Genomic DNA, 20,903 nt, shown 5'->3' with positions numbered 1-20,903 from the left:
ACAGGAGGCAGATGTTGGAACCAGCCTGTTGGAAATTGGGTTTATCTGCAGCTGCACAGTGGAATACTTCCAGTTACTCCAAATGCATTTTTGGAAAGCATTTTTGGAATATGAATTTAAAAGAAACTGTGAGGCCAGAAATCCTTAGCAAGCCAAATTTCAGGTTTAAAGGTCATCGTAATTGTTGGAACAAATAATAATATTTTTGATTTGTCTTTTTGTTTTTCAAAGACGGAAAAGACAGTGGCCATGTTTCCATAACAAGTGAGATTGTCTCATTTCTGTTTTCCCAGCAGGAGCCATCTTCCTGTCTCTTTTTCCACTGTACTGTTGACTGGTGATCTGGGACACTGCTGTCTCCTCATCCTCCAAACACTCAATTCTGGGACATGTCCTGTGAGTCTGCAAAAATAAACCAATTGGAATTTTATTCTTGGAAAATGCAAAGTAGAAATCAGCTCTGTGGTGAACATGAAGAACTTCTGACTCATGCCTAATTTGATCTTATCAAAAGCTTACTGAGTTTAGGAGAATCTAGGCATATGGTGCCAGGAGATCTACAGGGTAGGAACTGTGTGTTCAGGAAACTGATTTCAAATAGGAAACAGAAGCTTGTTGATACAACTGCACTGGAGATAAAACAGGTGGGAAAATATACACGTTCCTGGATGTGGCTTTGTTCCCAGTTTAACTCCATGTGCAAGAGGTTTTGTAGTTGGTGAGTGACTGCAGCCCAGACAATTCCTGCTGTTGCTGGACAGTCCAGCCCTCCTGTCAGCATCATGAGAAGGATGTGGCCAGAACAGATTTACTATGCAGGAGATGAGTATGAGTAAAACCCACAGCAATTCAGCTGTTCTGATTTTGTTAGTGGAGGACTACAACAATGCATTTTGCAGGTACTTTAAGGTACTTTTAAGGTACTTTACATAGAAAATCCTGAGCAGAGCTTGTGTGGAGCATGGACTCACTGAAATAGTGAGAGCTGCCTGTAAAAAGGAGCTCTGAATGCCCTTTCAAGTATTGCCCACAGTGCAACTCCAGAGAAGTTCATGCCTCTTCCTGCTGATGCGTCACAAGGTGGCATTGACTCAAAGCCAGTTTGAAGCACTTTGTGTCCTGCAGCTGCAAGTCCCTCCAGGAGAACGTGCTGGCTCCTGGGATGTGCTGTGCTGGAAGGCTTAGTGTGAGACTGAAAGATTGCAGACATAATCACAAGTGGTCAGATCAAACAGCAGAGTGAGAGAAGCCTTTAGTCTACTCCTTAAAACAATAAAATGTTTCTCTACAGCCACGGAAAAGAAAAGAGGATCAGATTAATACCCGAACACTTGTATACTAAGCTAAAATGCATTAAAAAAATCAATGTTTCATCACACCTCTGTAAGATGAGACGCGGAGATGAGTGAGCGGCACTGAGGTCTCTCTAGCTCAGTGGGGTCGAATGCAAAGTTTCATGCAAAGTTAGAGCTTTAATTTTCCTGCAGTGCAAAATTTTCCAGCATTCTGGAATCTCAGAATGGAATTTTGAGCTGTCATTGCACTCCAAATGGGTTAAAAGATTTTCTTGAGCGAAAAAAAAATAAAATATCATCTGTGTGTCTGTATGTTTTTCAAGCCCCAGAAATTCTAGATTTTATAATTTACTAAAAAAATTGTATGAAGTTGAAATATCTCCTTCAGTTTTATGTCACAATATTTTTAATTTTTATGTATTTATTACTTTATACAATTTTGCAGGAAGTAAAAGTGAATAATGTCAATTTATGGGAATTCATATTTCCAGATAAATAATAAAGGAGAAGTAGATGTTTCTGTCTCCTAATTCTGGGATGAAGAGCTAAGTTTATTTCATGGTTACTGCCTATGCAAGGGAGTAGAAATTTTTCACAAAATATTTTTTTATTAAAAAGTTGCTTTGGATTATAACAAAATACTTCCTTTAAATTTCATTGTGATAAAAAGGATATTGAAGGTATTGTAAAATTTAGTGTAAATGATGAACATAATTCTTATATTGTATTATATTAATTTTAATTTTTCTAAAATTTTTACTTTTGATTTATTCACATATAGTAATCATAATATTCATTATGCAAATGCAATATCCGTATGTCCAGCTATTTCATTATCAAGGTCTTTTGGCTTAAGAAGCAAGTAAAAGATATTTCAGTGAAAACTTTGTGAACTTGATCATGATATCTTTAAGGATTCTGAAAATGTAAAGTAGCTATTCTGCTTTTAATAAGGCTTAATAAAATAATGTAAAATAAAATGCCAAAAAAACTATCACAAAATACTGTCTTGAAACCCTCTAAATGACAGATTTCTAGCAAGAAAGCAACGGATTTGTAATTGCAGGTTTTGCTGATTTTTATCCAGTTGAGTTTTCCCAGATAGGCTGGTGCAAGCAAAACAGCATTTACTTTTGTGTGAGTGTAAATAGACAAATTCATTTTTGAAATTCTAAGTAGAGACTGGGAAAAAAAATGCTTTTTCCTCAGAAGATACATGGCTATGGTGACAGGTACAGAAAGCAATCTGTAACTTTGTTATGACTTTTTCCTTATTTTTTAGGCTTTTCCAGAGAATTAATTAACAAAGGCACAGCAAATAGGTGTGAGAGAAAGAAAAGCAGGAAGAGGCAACATGTAACATCACAGAGTAAGACCATTTTCTTGCTGATATTTCAAGTTGGATCCTCAAATCCTTGTTCCAGACATTCATTTTGTGGCAAATGACCCTACCAGAGAAGAAAGATATGTGTGACTATAATGTGCAGGCAAAACTGAGCATAGCTGAGGCATAAAATGATTCTGGATTTTGAGGTCTACCAAATCAGTTGAGTTTTATTACAATATGTTTTTTTGGTTTATTTGTTCAAGAGGAGAACAGACATTAAATGTGAAGATCATGTATTTATAGAGGAAAATAATGGGGTTTTTTTAGTTAAGAGTGCAAGAATAATACGTAATGCCCCAGTATTCCTTTAATCTGCTTATCCAGTGCCAGTGTAATATGTCTTCTTTCTTTAAGCAGGCTTCTAAATGGATGAAAGCCCCAGTAAATTAGTGAGGCCCATCCACCCACTTTATAACGATTATGTCATGCGACAAAGATTAAAAGTAATATGTAGTTCAGGACAATGAAGTTCTAAATTTAAAGGAATTAAATTACTGACCTCACTCATGTAAATTGTACCATAAATTTACTTGCTACTCCTAAGACAGCAATTAATTCAAAAGAATTTTATAGCACTTTCTCTGTAGAAAATTGCTGTCAGGGAAAAGGGCTGAGTTAACTGAATAAATACAATACCCATAATCCTTAAAATAAAATACCTTAACTAAAGAGATCTTCAAATTTTTCTGCTGCCAGTCATACTCACTTGCTTATTTTTGTCTGAAGTATAGGTTTTAAAGCCATCAGCTGACATTATTTTTCTTTATTGTAGGGTTAGCTTGGACTGTGCTGACTCACTATAAGTGATCATTAAATCCTGAGTTTGAATACACCAAAAACAGTGGTAAAAGCCTTCCAGGTTACCCAGCTTTCCAAAATTCCCATTACTCATTGTGGATGTGGCAAAGCACTGTTTTAATTAATAGCCATGATTAATTTTTTTTGGCATCTCACGATTTTAATAGAAAAATTAATTAGTAGAAACTTTGAATAAACCTTTTAGTAATTTAATTTTTTTACATTTAATGTTTGGTACAAATTTGATGTTGAACAACAGTTCTGTCCCATACTGCCTCTGTGCCTGCTTCCCATTGCTGAAGCATAGCTACCACTCACCAAATTGTGGAGCTACCAGATGCTGTCTAACCTGTTCAGGAGAGGTGAGCTGATTCCTGCAGTTTCACAAGTCCCTCAAAAAGACATTGCAAAGGCTTTCCATCCCTGGCACAAACAGAGGCAGGTGTCACAGGATCCTTCTCGAGAAATGATCCAGAGAATTTCCCTTGCAGGAATTCATGGCAGGGGCAGAGATTTGAGAGTTGAGTGGGAAGGAGTTGCCAGCCTGGCTGAGTTTGGGTCCCCTGCAAGGGGCAGGTGAGGCACAGACCCTTCCTCCAGCAGTGCTGTGGCAGCACACCCACGAGCCTGGCTGCGGAGGAAGACTGTGGGAGGAAACACCTGCTCACCCCTTGGAGCCCTGGCTAGGCCAAGCCACAGGGAGCTGTCAGTGGCTTTGCAATGCATTTGGTTGATACTGCATCCTCACAAATAATGCTCCTGTCTGGGCTGGATTTAATTTGGGGGGGGATTGAAAGAAAGTACCTTGGGAAGGATTGTATGAGGAGAAGACACATAAACCTTTCTTCCTGACTCAACTTTGTTATTTTCACAAATATGGAACACATTTGGTCTGGCATCCCATTGATTTGTTTACTGCTTTTATGTCCCACATTTGCTGAGGCTTTCCAAACATAGATATCTCTCTCATCTGGCCTGGCTCTGACTACTGCGCTGAGAACCCAGCATAGGAGTTGGAGTACATGTCCAGGGCCTTTGGGTGGGCATGAAAATGAACACAGTGAACTTTTGAAATAACCTAGGCTGTACTTTCAGGTTTCCCCATGGCTCAGGTATAAAAATTATTTGGTTTTTTTTAGGAAATTATGTTAAACTTTCAGCTATAAGCCCTTACCTTGGGTGCATGCAGCTCTCTGTTTATGTGCTCTGCCCCTGGATGTGGAATGTTACAGCACTGCTACGAATTATTCTGTCTTTGTGCTTTGGAAACTATGCAGCATGGCTTGCTTTCAAACATTACTTTTGTTATAAAAATCAGTGGCTCCTACAGTGACCTAAAACTAGTCAGGTAGGATTGAAAGGAGCACGGAATTTCACAGGTGGCTGACTTGTTACTCCATTGTGGCACGTGTATATAGTTCTGTGTTTCAAAAAATGTTTTCCCCTTTTGTTTTAGATAAGACTATTAATAGTTTTTCATACAACAAGAGGTTTTTTTTTCCACAAAAAACTGTGATTCCTAGTTTAGGTAGAATGTATTTCAGTCAAATAAAACTGAAAGGAAGAAAGCCACCTTCTCATCTCAGCCATTTTGCAGAGAGAGTCCTCTCCCCTGACTCTTCCTTCTAACCACCATCTCAGCTGTACTAAAGAGGGCAAGAAATCCTTTTCAAACATGCTGAGGAGTTAAGTATGCATTAGCTCCACCGCCCTGACACCTGACATGATCTGCCAGACCAGCTGGGAGATCTAAAGAGGGTTTCTTCTCTGCATATACTTTGAGGCCTAGTGTGGAGACCCTGTTACACTGCAATCTTTCAGAAATGCACTGGCTTCTTTGAAACGCCTCTGCATGGCCCAGAAGAAGACACTTTTCCCAGAAGCAGTCTCCTAGCATGCATCATTCTTGGCAGTATCCGTAAATAAACTTCTTGTAATTGATTTAATAATTTTCAAATAAAAAAATTATGATAGCTGTGGACAGCTATAAATAACAGAAATGAAACACATTATTTGCACCGCGCCTTCACATGCACTTGTTTAGCTCTTTTTGCTGTTAAGTTAAAACATCTGTTTCTATGGAAGTGGAGCATTCCATGCAACAAACACAGCACTGGAAGTGACCCACATATTAAATGACAACATTTGACAAATTCTAGCAGTTGATTACTGGAGAGGAGTAGACTGTGGTTATAATCAGAGTAAACCAAAAAAATGTGTACCTTTATAAACCTAGAGTTTAAATGAAACATCTGTACTAAATCATGTTTGTAGAACTGCACTGTAGCCAACTACCAGACCATATGATAATGGGGTGTTTTTAACGATCCCTATTTCCATCGCCGTCCTCCAAATCAGATCCAGACTGTGCCCACTGGCACGAATTCTGCTGGAAACCAATTGGGATAGTGTCAGGCTACAGTGAATGTTGTAAGTTTAGATACAGATACCCATAAAATGTAGTGATTCCAATGCCTTATGGAGATTATAAGCACAGGTAGACACTCAGGTGAATATTAGCTGTAGCTTTGTAGGCTACAGACTTTTCCAGTCATCTCTTAACCCCTGGCAAAGAAGGATATGTTGAAATGACTGCAGAATCTTATTCATAAGGAAATATGAGTGTAGAGCAAGAAAGTGGCTATTAGAATTGCAGCAGCAGGTCAGCTGGTGATAAACTGGGAGTGCTCAGGCTGGCAACAAACCAAGTTTGGCAGCTCACTTAAACATAGTTTTTTGGGTCTGTGAGATTGGTATACAGCAGCCAAGTAAATACAATTGTCTTTGACTGTTTCCTGTTGCTGTTAAGAGGAGAAAAAGCAAAAGAAAAGTAGTTTAGTCCATCTCTTTATGTAGATTCTTAAACTGGTATTCATCTGAACATACACATCTGAACATATATTTTCTTATTACTGCAGAATATTCCCTGAATTAGTTTAAAAACACAAATGCCCAAACATTGTATTAGCTCTACATAGTCCCCACAATTTTTCAAAAACAGAAAAAAAGGCATACCTAGCCTGCAACTACATTGTTAGTTTTAGGTGACCTATAATAAAAAGGTTGCTGTTTGTTAGGAAGACTTATTCATAATTCCTTAACCAACACAAGTAATGCTTAATAAAAATCAAAATATTGAAAGAATGAAATATTACTGAAGCAATGGCAAGAAATAGTAATTAATTGGGACATGTAAGATCCTCATTTGGATCAAGTAGATGAGTGTTATTTGGCAGGAATAAAAGTATAGGCTACATGGAACAAATGATACAACGAGTGGTAGTGTCTAAATTTACTGTTAGTAGGACACATCGAAAATACTGCAATAATCAAATTATCTCATTACTTAGAGATAAACTGGCAGGGCATTATATCCATCAGGAGTTGTGATTTTATTTCAAAGAATCATAGAATTGTAGGATGGTTTGGGCTGGAAGGGATATTAAAGATCACCTAGCGCCATCCCCTTTCCTTAGGCAGAGACAAGTTTGACCTGGTGGCTCAGAGCCCATCCAGCCTGACCTTGAGTCATTCCAGGGATGGGAAAACCAAAACTTCTCTGTCCAACCTGTTCCAGTGCCTCACCACCCTCACAGTAAGGAATTTCGCCTTCCTACATAATCTAAATCTACTCTCTTTCAGCTTAAAGCCATTCCCCCTTGTCTTGTCACTACCTGTCCTTGCAAAAAGTCCCTAGGGACTTGAGCTGTCTTCTACACTCCCATCAGGTACTGGAAGGTGCTATAAGGACATGGAATAAGTTTTTAAGATAACATGGATGTTCTATAATGAAGGGGTAGAGAAAAACCTATACAGTATTCATTTGAAATATAAACTTGAGGACTTGGATTGTCTGATACTTTATTTTAAGCTTTATTCTGTTTAATTGTGCAATGAGTGTATGAGAAGTTTAAATACTTAGACCACTGCCATAGTAGACAACCAGTCCCACCAGTGTGCTTAAATACACAAGAGGATCTGAAATAAAAACCTTGATTGCTTTGAGATAAGCACAAAAGGTGGGGGTGGGCATGGGTGGGGAGGAGAGGAATAGGGGCAGGAGGAGATGTTAAGCTTGAAGACTTAGAAATACCACACCATCTTTGAGTTTATAGTTTATTTTAAAATTTTCCTAGATTTATAAATATTATTGTCACAATGGATTATTATATCATCTTGCTTGACTTGATTTTATATAAAAGTAGTGTCTAGAGAGTCCTCTAAGAGGGCTCTTCTTCACTTCATACTTTAAAACTAACATACAGTGCGTTTACACAAAAAAAAATGCTTTGCCATATAGATATTCAATTAAATAATTCTCACAATTTATTTCTTGCATACCCATTTTTATAATGATATTTACTTCAAAATCTAATGCAAAAGTATTTATTTGAATTTCAGTTCAACAGGTTTGCTTCTGGTGACACAGCATTCAACAAATAGAACTGCTTGATCAGGATCATCTAAATTTTCCTTATTCTTTGGCCTCTTTCAGCAGCAGGCCATCAGTATGTATGTCAGTGTATTACTTTCTCAGTCATTTATAGTGGCACAGATGAACTGTTGTATGAAGTTGAAAAAACTATCTTTGAACCTGCCAACACCAGTGGGTTGTTTCTTAAGCCAAACCTTCTGGTTTGGAAGATGTTTATAATGGTTGTATGTCTGACTAATGAAAGTTGTCAGCTTGATCTGCCTTGTCAAATACACTACTAACCAAATCTACTTATACTGAGGAAGAGTGCTAGTAATTGATGAAATCATTCCAAATTCTATATAAAGGCAGTTTCAGAGGGTTTTTTCTATACCACAACGTGGAGGTTGCAAGTTGCACACTACAGTTCATCACTCCTGAACAGAAGAGCTTTATATGCACAGTAAATAGCAGCTAAATTAAATGGAAGGGGCATTTTGTCCAGATAAATTTTGGGACACCTTTCTTAAAAATACTTTTAGCAGGTAGAGCTACTTCTCTTCTTTCAACAAATGCAGCTACATCTTGACCTCATGATTTTTAGAACCGTCTGGTATTAAATTCACTCCAGCAGAGAAATTTTGAATTTTGCAAAGCCAATGAGCATGACCACTACCATTTTGTAACTTGTGTTTTCCTTTTCATATTCTGTACCATTATTTAATTCTATTCTGCCATTTGTATGTTGTATGTGGGATCCTGAGTGTATGGCATGACAGTTGAAAGTCTGGTGCACACTCCTGACAGCTGTTTTGAAGTGAAGGCTGGATGCGTGCTACATCTGGAGGTGCTGAGGTTTGAGTGCAGACAGTGAAAAAGTCCAATTTCTCTTTAGGGATGACTGGGATAGATTTACAATATCTAAGCTCTCATTCAGGAAGGGGACTCCATAAGGATCTACTCAGGCAGTTGCTGTTGCAAAATCAAAGCCAAAGACTCCATAGCATATTTTGTGATTCTACAAAATAAGTTAAATAAAAACAAATTAAATATTGAATCAGGGAACTCATGGCATCGCCTATACTATCCTGAAATGGCAGCCCAAAGGTATAGGTTTTCTGTCTTGTTTTCTTCTAGTTTTTTAGATATGCTTTTGTTTACTTTTACTTGTAAAGTTGAATCTGGACTTCATAGGAAGCTTTATGGATGACTGGAGAATTGCTAAAATGGTAATAATATCCATCCCAAGAAATTCAAGTCTAATTAATTAAGATGCAGTGTGCCTTAAAGAAATGGAGTGAGAGGTAAGGGGCTTGGCAGGCTGTTTTTTGGAACTTGATCTGTTGCTATTTTTGTTTTGGGAAAAGGATAATCCTTTATGAAAGATTTCATGTCCTGTCCTTTCAAGTCAAAACCTCTTAATTCACACATTTGTGTCACATAAAACCAATATGTTCTTATGGATACATGAAATCTTCAATTTTTAATGCCATTATAAAACCGCAATCAATATTGCTTAATTCCAGAGCAAAGTAGAAATTCACTTTGTACACTCGAATATTTAAAAAACTAAAGGGGCCCAAGTTCTTCTACACGTGTAGCATTCAAGGAGTGATGCATTTTGGTAAATTCAAGCTTTCCACCTGCAACACTTAATCCTGGGAGTAGTACTTTCCAAATATTTCTGGCTTCTATTTATTAATCCAGAATGTTCCTCCTAAAATGAAAGTATCCTGGGTATTTTATAATGTATAAGGAGGTGACAGGATTGGCTGGGAAGGTCATTGCTCTGGTTATTGGCATTTCCTTGGTTTTTTTCCAAAATGTTTTCATCCTTCTGGCTGTTGGAGACACAGTGCTTCCAATTAACTGAGTGCCAGCCTTGAATACTGGATATGTTTCTGGAGCAGAAGTGGGCTCAGTCGGGAGCTGAGGATGATTCATGTCCATGCTGTGCCCTTCTGCAAGGCTGTATTGTGCCACACAACAGTTTGACCTCACTGCAGCACATAACTCAGGGCCCAGATGGAGTGTTCCCCAGTTGTGCCCAGTTCCACAAATATTCCTTTGGAGGAGCTGGCAAGGCACTGAGATGGCCCTTTCTTCTCCAGCACTGGGGCATCAATGCCCAGGAGAGTGAAGCTTCACTAGGTCCGGAAGGAAGAACAGAACAATTGATAAAGGGATGCACTAGGGATGTGCTTAGAACCTTTGCTGATGGTTTTTACAGAAAATCCAGACTCATCTTCATGACTGTGATTAAAGCAGTGATTCTTACTGAAGGCTGCATTCTGTGGCTGCACCAGAGCATATTCTTGTTCAAGCATAGGATCGTGCTCATGCTTCACTTCCAGTTTCAAGGCTGTATTTTCATTTGAAACCAGAGGGGTTGTATCAGAAATGCTGGAATCCCTGCCAGAATCAGCCAACTAAGAACAAGGGGTCATCAAAATAAGCTTCCACTCATGTTGTATTTTAAAAAATTCAGTAGAACTTAGGACAGCCTGAGAGCACCTCAACTCATGTCGAAGGTCCTAGAGCACATAATAGTACAAAATGTAAGTGCTCAGATTATGGGGATGAAATCCTACGCAAATCAATGCAGTACACAGAAATGTGCAACCTTGATAGAAAGACTTTCTCCCTCTGAAATAAAATATTAGTGTTGCTGTTGATATGCTTATTTTCCCCAAGCAAGCTCCATCAGGAGCTGGTCTTAACTGAGCTCTGCACTCAGTCTAACCAATCTATATTAAGGAAATAAAAAAACAACTTCATTTTAGTTTTGGAAAAATTACATAGTGAAAGGATTTGAATATCAGCCACAGAGTGATTTTAGATAAAGTGAAAGCTACTGTTGGGAAAAGAAAATCGAGAAGATATTGAAGCTACTTAGTTAACTCCACTTCTCTTGAAAGAGGACACTTGGTAGCATCTAAAACATTAGACTGATACCAGCAAATCCCTTGATTATTCATTACAGCTTCCAGGAGGCCAGCTGCTACTTCTGCCCCTGAGTCATAGGTATGAGACTTCATTACACTTGAGTACACATGATGCCTTGCTTGGCATGGTCATAGCCTTGTCATGAAAATTTTAAAAAAATATTCTTAGATCATTTATTGATTCACTGATATAACTTACTCATTAAAGCTCATTAACTCATGTCTTTCATGTTCTGTGTCAATTTTCCTAGTTAGAATGAACATACCAGCTTTGCAGAAATATTCAAATGAATCTTTGGTTCTCATTATAAAAGACAGTCTCTGTGGGTAGGTCATTTAAAAGTTGCTTTACTGAATAAAGGACTTCGACATTGTAAACCCTTCCCAGCAGCTCTAAAAGAAATTGTGCTTTTCCACCGTATTTTTCCACTCCAACCTCACCAGATGTAGCATACATCATATTTGTAGTTTCAAAACAGCTGTCAACAATGTGTGCCAAAATCTCAACTGCCCTGGTATTTATATGGTATTTTACAAAACATACAAGTGGCAATACCAAATTAAAGGAACAAACAGTACTGCAGAAGCATTTAATGGATTGAAGAGTGAAGAGTAAGAGTAAACCAGATCAGTGGCCCTCTTTTCTGTTTACCAATTCAACTAAAGTGCTCACATCAAGGACTGTCTTTCCCAAAAAATATCTTCCTCCTCTTTTTATAATTTTGGCATTGTTGAACACTCCTTTTCTCTTTGTTTTGGTATCAGATTATGTTTATTTCTTCAATTCCTATTTCAAAAATTATAACCTAGGTAGGATTATTTCTTCAGTCATCTACTAAAATCAGCTTCTTCCTGCCTTCCCAGAAGCCACATTGATCAAAACATGAACATTGTGATGGCCTAGCTTGTTTGCTATGTATCTGAAGGAAGACATTTATCATTAACCATGTCAAATTCTGAAACAGCCTCTCAGCAGAAGTAGAAGCAAACAAGGGAATCTACTCTAATGTAGCTTTTGCTACTGAGCAGGAGTTACTTCCAAGACAAAGAGTCAGGAGGCTTCTTTGAAGGGTGTTTGTTATGTTTCTGTGTTATTCCTACATGTATATGAGCAAAACTGATCTGCATGGAAGAGTTTATTTCTATTTGGCATCTGGGTATAGCTCCTCCAGTGCAGAGCTGATTAGCCAGACTTATGTCATCTTTAGGCAGATATTGTAGGATGAGTCCTGCTGAATACTCTGCAAATGTTGTATTATGTAAATTAAAAATTGCTTGTTAGCTTGAGGTCATGGAAACATGAACCAAAAATCTGATAGTGATCATACCAGTATTTAAAGTCCTCCAGAGAGCAGGCAGTCACACAGCTCTCTCTCATCCTCCTGCTTCATCCTTTTTGTGTGTTGTGTGTAGTCTGCATTCAGTTTGTTGTCTGTCTCCCCCTCATTGCTCTACTGGTGCAATCCAGAAGCCAGCTGGCTGGTCCACCCTTCTTCAGCTCAGAGTTACTTTGGTGAGTACCAGAATAAGACAGAACTCCCTCCAAGAGGCCCTCCAAGTGGCTGCTTTTCTCTAGTCAGGCATATAGGACCTGCCAAAGAATCCAATTCATATCTTGTTTTATAACCACAGAATGAAATACAAATGCCAGAGCTGATCTGTTGATAGTTTTTTTGACAAAGTCTGTAAAACATGGCACAGACATCTTCCCTTTTTCTTCCCCTGTTGCCTCTTTGCAGTGTGCATACCATGGAGCAGGAAGATTGTGCAATACATCTTAAGGTACTGGAGCTCACCCAAATGCTCCATAAGGCAGAAACTGAGGACAGGAATGAAGATTTGGCAAAGCAAGCTTTGGAATCACCATTTCTGGAGCCAGACGCTAAGACAGAGGTGCACAAGCTGCCCATGGACCTGAGCAGCTCACCATGTAGGCAGCAGTGGGTCAAGTGAACGTTTCCTAGTGAAACTCGCAGGTACATGGTGCAAGGAAAATGCTGCTCTCAATGGAAACACCAATCATTGACTTACCAGCAGCTCATATCAAGTCTAAGAGCAGATGAAAAAGCATATTCATAGAGGAGGAATGAAGATGTCTTATATCATGGGTTCCAGCTCTTCTGCTAGACGTTCTTTTCTTTTCTCCAGCAATATTCTGGTGACTGCCACAGCAGTAGGTTCAGAATAACTCACTGACCAGTTTCCCGTACTGCTTAATATGAACTTTGGAGTGGGCAGGCTGGTTTATGGCTCAGTACAGCCCAATGTGGCCACAGTTCCCAGGAAGGGCTGGTCCTTTCCCACCAAATACTTGTTTCCAGGATCCAATGTTCCGTTACAGCTGCAAATGGGCGTTGTTCCTTTATGATTGCTGGTTGCATTTACTTTGAAACAAAGTGTTGTAAGAAGACAAGTGTCTAAGATAGTTGTGCTGCAGTTGATGGTCTTATGATGAGGTTTGAGAGAGAGAAGGCTGTTGCCAGCCAAGATCCACGGCCAGAAAACTCCTTATACCAAAAATTCAGGACAGGGATGAACAACAGCAGCACATGAAATTAGCATACACTTAGAAAAGTGCTTTAAAACGTCTTCTTGTAATGAATTGTTTTCTCAGTTAGGCCTACTGTGAAAAATCTAGAGTTCTTTCACCTTTTTCTACCCTGACAAAAGCTTTACATGGGTTTTAAGCAGTGATAAATACTACAGTTGCCATAATCCCTTAGTCTTGACTTATTGCTATGGGGTACGTTATATGCTGGCTTTCTGACACTGGTTTCCTGTCATTAGTCAACTGTCATTTCATCTGGAGGAATGGCTGAACTTCCAGATGAAAGGTAGGGACTGATAAAAAGGACAGGCCAATCATATTCTCACACTGGTGAAAACCAGGAGGAAATTCAATTCAATATGATTGCTCTACATTTACGTTGGTGCCAGTTAAAGCAGAATGTAAAGCTAAATACAAATGTGCTGCTGTACAGTAGTAATTTTGCACACTAATAAGAAAAAGTGGAACAATAAAAAGTCCTGTGTTACACGGGGATTCTCCATAGTCAGTATTTTTTGTTTTGTATCAGCTAGTTTTTCCAATTCTTAGAAAATAATTTCTCTTTTATGTTCTACATGGGTTAGCAGAGAAAATGGCAAAAGATGACATCTGGTACATCTCCTACTTTCTTGATGTTAAGAATTTGGAAAAACCTTTGGACAGGAAGTCATGAAAGATGCTGTCAGAAAAGTTTAGAATTATGGAAAAAAATGCAGGGTAAAATATTTGTCTGAACACACTCATAAATCTAATACCTTTAGCCCTTTAATATAATGGTAAGAGTCAAGGGTCTAGTTAGAAATACTTGCTTAAATACATTTCTTCCTGCCAGATACAGTGATTGTCAAATACACAGAAACGTGAGCGCTTTCTGGGAGGACGCTAGGGTGATCTGAAAGACTCCTTTTACTTTCCCATCTGGCACAGGGCTCAAGGGGATTAAATGCACAGCCCTGCTGAGCCCAGATCAACCCTGTCCATGACAGTAACAGCTTGGGTCTGATCAGCCTGTCAGTGGTTGCGGTGTCACAGTCACATTCCAACACTGTCATCCTGCACTGAAGAGCAAGCTGTTGACAGAAGTCATAGGAGAAAAGGAGTTGGAGAGGATTACATCTGATTTGACTGCAGGGACTTTTTATTTTGTTGATTTTCATACTATTTTAAAACTTTGTGTGTTAGAGAAAAGATGTTGAAAGGCAAAAAAGTAAATCAGATTCTGTGCATGAACTATTTAGTGGAGAGACTCAAATCACTCCTGCTGGGGTTCCCTGTTACAATAGATACTGACACTGATACTGCAAAAAGCCCTTCCAAAGATTTCTCTAGCACAGGCATCCCAGGGAGCATGGCAGTGTCTGTGCTTAGGAAGGGTTAATATAGCCTGGCATAGCTAGGAGGGTAAATGAAAAAGAAGATATTGCAGGCTATGGCAATAGCTGGTGAGAAACTCCTTTCCTGGAGTGTGCTGGAAGTCATGAGGCCAAAGGCCAAGTGACTTCATTCTTCTCAGAAGAGGCCATGACACACATCCTGGAATGGCGCATGGAAATCTCAAAAACATCTTAAATGGACAGAGGCCTCCTACAAACACCACAGTGAGCTCCAGAACTTTTTTCACTTATGATTGTCATTTTAATAACCTGACACATCTTTCTGAACAATTAGGGGTTAGATATTCAGCTAATACTTGTAGGTTGCCCCAGTACAACCACATAGTTTCATGCCTCTTTCTACACCCTATTTAGATCATCCAACCAAGCTTTTTTATTTAGTGAATTCTAAATGTCAACCTGTAGAATTTCAAGTCTGCTTCTTGATAACCTTGATAAACATGCACATCTACACAAAGGAGGATCCTTTCTTAGAACTGATGCTTAAGGATTAAGTTACAGAGAAACTGCATTCCATATGGGCAACACAAAATAAAACCAAACACAGCCCAAAGTGCAATAATGTCAGAAGAGAAATAATTTGAATGAGGTGGCTTGTTACAAACTGCAGTCTATTTGGAACAAAAGTCCAGTCCAACTTCTTTCTCCCGAGTCCTGGAAGGTTTAAAGGCTCAATTAGTTATGCTCTGCAAACACTGTGAGATTCTCTTGTAGCACTCTGTAAAACAGCAACTCTTTCATCTTCTACCACAAAATCATGTATTTATGCATGTCTGGGGCACAGAAATTACGAGCCACTGGAAAAGGTGAGAGGGACAGCTAGGATCTTGGGTATTGGTTAAAGTCAACTAAAGTCAGCAAGTAATGAGTATATTATACAGTTATTTCTTTCATAACATACCTCTACTTTTAATGAAAACAGGGTAGTGTAGCAAATCACTTTCTTCAGTGGAGTTATGCCATGTTGTACTAAGAGAAGTTGATGGACCTTCTACCTTCTTAACAAAAAGGCATATTTTCTTGTGAATTCATAATCTGATGATTTCTAGGAACAATAAATGCATTTGTTTTTTCAAAGTTTGTCAGTATGACAATTGCAGTAAACCAAAACAATTATCTAAACATTATGGTCTTAGAATGTAATTCATATACATCTACATAAGCATTTAAAAAATAAAGAAAAAAAGAAAGTACAAGACTCCATCATGTTCTGTAAAGAACTAATAACTTATTAGCTTTGGAAAGCATAGCAGTCTGTACAAAGGATAAAGTTTCTGTTGGCTAAATTCCTGGGGTTTTTACAAAACTTTATAACAAAGATATGACCTACATTTTTCTCTGTTTAATAGTCATCTAATGACTAGTCCACAGAAATCCATTTTCTGTTCTGTCAGGGCTAAGTGTGCTCATTGGCTGGTGAGAGCCCTGAAGCTGTAGTCCACAGTGTTTGAGGAGGCTCTCTTTTTGGAAGACAGACAGATGGGAGACAGCTCTGTAAGGTCCACTGCAAATTCTAGAGCCCCTCTGAGTCTTTTATCTGGGAACAGTTTTGTCTGGAAACTTGGAATCTGGGTGTACCACAGCAGAGAGCCTGGCACCAGCCGTGTGGGACTTGTTTCCCTGGCTCAAAGGCATGAGGAAATCAATCTCCCACTGGGGAAGTATTTCTTAGCTCTCGAGAGCCTGGGGGTTGGGGATTTTTGGGCTTTTCTGAGTTTTTGGTGGTGGGTTTTTTGGGGGTTTTTTGGGGGTTTTTTGTTGTTTGTTTGGTTTTTTTTTTTTTGTGGTGGTGGTGGTTGGCTTAGGTTTTTTTTAAATTTATCTGTATATTGTGTTACATTTTTCAGAAATGCAATTACATCTAAGGAGAATGAGCACAGTGTCTTCTTGTGTTATATGGATTTTGAAGCTGTGTAAGATTTGTAATAAAGTTGGAAAACAGTGTGAGAAAATTACCTGTAAGTACTTGCTCACCTAGCAGAAAATTACTGTCCAGTCTGGCATAAAGCAATGTTGCAGTGTTTCCAGAAATACAAAAAGCATTTATTTTGCCTTGGTAATTGAGCAGCAGCCTAGGAGTGAAAAGCTAAAGGGAACCCTCAACTACTGGCAGATGTTACACTTTGATGACTTCAGTAAGAATTGAAGGCAGCTGAGGGTTTCCCACATGGGTCCTTCCTCCCTGCTCTGCTACTTACTTGCTGTATTGACAGTCTCAATTTACTAATTTGTGAAGAAATGGCTGCAGTAGTATTTTTTCATAATTAATCAGTAGTTCCCAAAATATTTGAATATCGTAGGAGAATAAAGCGCTAATAGTTTAAATCAGTTTTTGATTTGGTATGAAAATCAGGATGTTAATACTTCTGTTTCAGATAAGTCTTACAGTTAAAATCAAAAGAATGTGCACTACCATCCTTCCTCTTAAGACAGTCAAATGTATTCACCTCTACTTGGAGGAAAAAACACCATGAAATAACCATAAATTGCTTCAGCAAATTACAGTCTAGACTTGCTGATTTGTTTTAACAACACAAGATATCAAACCCATATGCAAGCATTATTGTAAACTGCTGTTCCTAAATGCCTGTAAATGCATTGTCCCGTGGACTAAGTATCACCGCAGCCAAATAATTACTTAGATTTAATGTGGAATTTGTAACAGGAAAGGAGTATTCACTGTGTCATTTGTAGTAGTCTGGTTTTTCTCTTCCCCTGACATCTTTAGACAGTGTGGCTGGGCCATCACTGTTGTTTGACAGCAATGCAACTCGCAGAAGATGAGAAGGCAATTTGTGGTTACATAACACTGACACAGACAGTGAGCTGTGTACCTTCAAAAGGGAAAATGAAACAGGAGTCAGGCTGCCTTTCATTATTAATGCTTTTTTGTGGTTGTCCAAGTTTATCTTTATAACTCATAGTACCCACAAGATGTACTCATTTCCTGCAGAACCACAGCTGTGGAACGCATGGAGGATTTACCTTTGTGGTTTCCCAGTGATTGAGCTTTGCCTCCATCTAGAAGATGGTGAATGTTGCCCCGACTACAGTGCTCTTTTTTCCTTTGATAGGCTGCTGTGTTTAGTAAGCACATGTACATCAAGCACAGGGCAGTCACAAGTTCATAGTAATTTCCAATGAAAATAACATAAAATAGCAGTGAAAATAACATATGAAACCGTTGCATTTCATGGGCCAAAGATTTTTTACAAACTCTTCATTATAAAATAGATTGGTACAGCTCTTCAAGATTTTCAAAGCTCTGGGTAAAGTCTTCCAGCTGTATTGTACCTGACACACTGTCTTCTTTGGCTGGCTACTGGTAGCATCACTGGCTAGCTAATTTTGGGAACTGAAACTATTACATGCACAGAGTAATTGGATACTGAATTTCTGTGGTAAATTAGTGGCCTTTAGAGTTCAAAATGAAATGAAAAAATGTCACACACACAAAATCAAGTAAATTTGTTCCCTATGAGTGAAATATTGCAAAAGTGCATTGCAAATATGGAGCAACTGCACCTGCAGACAAGACATGCCCATTCCCTGCCCTCTGCAGTGTGGAATTTGTGGGATGTGTTTATTTCCCTGTGTTCTGCATACACTGCTTTCCCAGAGTGCACAGGCAGAATGAGGCCAAGGTGATATTCTAACCAGACTGCTTCTTCTGCATACTGACCTTTTAAATGCACACTGAGTAGTCTCACATCTGACTAACTGCACTTAGCTCATACTGGAGTTTCCCCTCCCACCCTCAGGATAAGGCAACAGTTTTGGGGAGAACTTTGTTCTGAACATAGCAATAAGGCACTTGATTCTTTATACAATCACTTTTCCAAACTCACTTGGCTTTATCAAACTCAGAAGATAAATAATGTATGTCCTTCCCATTTCCTATGTGAGATTATGAGTGAGGAGCTGCTTCTTGACAGATGTCTAGTGAGTATTTTCAGAAGTGTTTTTGCAGTCAAATGTAACCATTATAGCCGTCTAGTCAATTTAGCAGTGGCATCTCAGTTTTCAAACTTCAGCCAAGTTTTCTCATAGCTATGACTAAAGAGGTTCAGTTAGAACTTCCTAACAGAACAAAAGGGTTCTTTTTCTCTGCTTAAAATTACTTCAACACAGTATTTTTTCACCTGCAGAAAAGTAAAATGTGATGCCTCTCAACCAGGGAAGGAAAAAAAGAGGACATTTTAATAGTCTGAAGAGAGGAAAGTAAAATGAAAGTATGTATGGCACAAATCCTAAGAACTTTGCTTAGAATTATTACAGACATTGAGGTACAACTTCTTTTGGCATCCATGGGACATCAGGATTTGGAGCAGATCCTATCCTGCAGAAACAAAAGGCATTTGTGTTATTGAATAAAGATGGAAAATGAGAACAGTAAGAAGGCACTGGTAGAATATCTATGCATATTAGGTTTGACCTAGATTATAAATTTCAGTTATGTTTGCTAAGAACTCATAGCATTAACTATACGTAAAACTACAAGTAGGAAATCCACACAAATTACAAACCAAGAGTTACAAATCACCTGTAGTACTGTAAGCTGTAATTTCTAAGGAAGTCAGACGTTCCTTAATTTTTGCAATTATGAAAATGTCAATTGTATTGCTTAGTAGCAGGAAGAATTGAGACATTATCACACATATTCTATCTAAACATTGCCCACCTTTAATGTAGGTTTGACCACTTCACTTGAACTTCCTGCAAATGCCTAAATATAACTTTCAATCATTTTATTAGTATATAAACTGTGCTCTACGCATAAGAATCACAGCAGAACACGGTGTGACCCACAGGATCACCTAGGAAACTGTTTGTGTTGGTAAAAGACCATGTTCTCTCTTCCTAACAAAAGTATTGAATGCAAATTGTCTGAGACATAAAATGTGCACACTGTATAGACCCACATGAATTAATACAACACTTGGGCAGTATTAGCATATTGACTCTTGCTTCTGATTTACAGGAAAAATATACTGTAGTGTGTTGCAAACTCTAGCAATTTATAGAAATACAAATTAAATTGGATTGATTAGCATCAAGTCCAGTAATTGCAGGACCAAATAAATCCCATACATTACCTTAGGATCTATTCAACACACGGGTGAACATCAACTACTTTGTGAGATCTTACTTACCAGTTTGTCATGAGATCACAAAACATTTTATCTAAATTGCCAGTAAATGTAAAATTAGGTAAATACTCAGTAAAATGAAAGATGATACTAAATCTAACGATAAATTCTCTTTAATTAGGACTATCTCACTCTGATTTTCAGAAGTAAAATATATTTTGAGCAATATCCTGAACTCCTTGTGTCAAAGTGATCCAGTGACAACACTTAATATATGGTGAGATTCACAGTAGCTACTTTTTTGTCAACATTTGCAGAGTTTTTGTTCAGAAATAGCTTGTAGTTCATGTAGGGGAGTAAGTTCTTGTTCCTTTCCACTTGATGTCCCTGGGGTTTCAAGTAGTGATACCTTTGAGAAGAATGTTGTGGCTCTACTAATGCATCACTGTAGAACTACTGTGCAGTTGAGGGGAAAACAGTAACAACTATTATTTTTAGCAGACATCTATTTGACAAGATAAGTGCTGCTGACTAAATAATTTGTCGCACATGTACTGGTCCAGATTCTGCTTGTCTTTTGCAATCAAAGCTCTCCTTGATGCGTCTAGGAAAACTGAGAGTGCACACATAGCAAATTCCCTCCCCTAAACATTGAAGGACACATTTTCCTACCTTTCTTCCCATTAAGCATGAGCATACTCTGTAAATAGTACTTGTAGGATCAGTCATGTAGTGAAAAAACATTTAATGAAAGTGAAAAATTTTCCTTTAGATTTATAATAGGCTCGTGCAGGCAGAAAAAAATAATGAATACTCAAAAAAAACCACAATGCAGTGAAAATCCACATTATAATCTAAAAGCAAGGATGCCATAAATCCTCTGCCATTCACAGGTCAGTATCTGAGTTCCATTCCTTTTATCTCTGCCAAATCCTTCAATGCACATTTGCTGGCAGTCTTATTGACTCTTCTAAAGGATATTCAGTGACTGCATCTAGGTTAGTAAGTCAAATGTTTCCCAGGAAATTAACT

General features: G+C 38.3%; 1 long non-coding RNA gene across 1 annotated transcript; it reads left to right on the top strand.

Annotated features, from left to right (window-relative positions):
* The first annotated feature begins 461 nt into the window (after window positions 1-461).
* Window positions 462-15,943, top strand: LOC139587275 (uncharacterized). Its single transcript, XR_011678360.1, has 3 exons — window positions 462-1,405; window positions 2,578-2,664; window positions 12,579-15,943. It is a non-coding gene; the product is annotated as an uncharacterized lncRNA (long non-coding RNA).
* The last annotated feature ends 4,960 nt before the right edge of the window (window positions 15,944-20,903 follow it).

This window comes from Agelaius tricolor, unplaced genomic scaffold (assembly GCF_023055355.1).
Source record: "Agelaius tricolor isolate 1412-34295 unplaced genomic scaffold, bAgeTri1.0.p SCAF_2, whole genome shotgun sequence".
Taxonomy (NCBI): domain Eukaryota; kingdom Metazoa; phylum Chordata; class Aves; order Passeriformes; family Icteridae; genus Agelaius; species Agelaius tricolor.
This window is presented reverse-complemented; position numbering and strand designations above follow the sequence as displayed.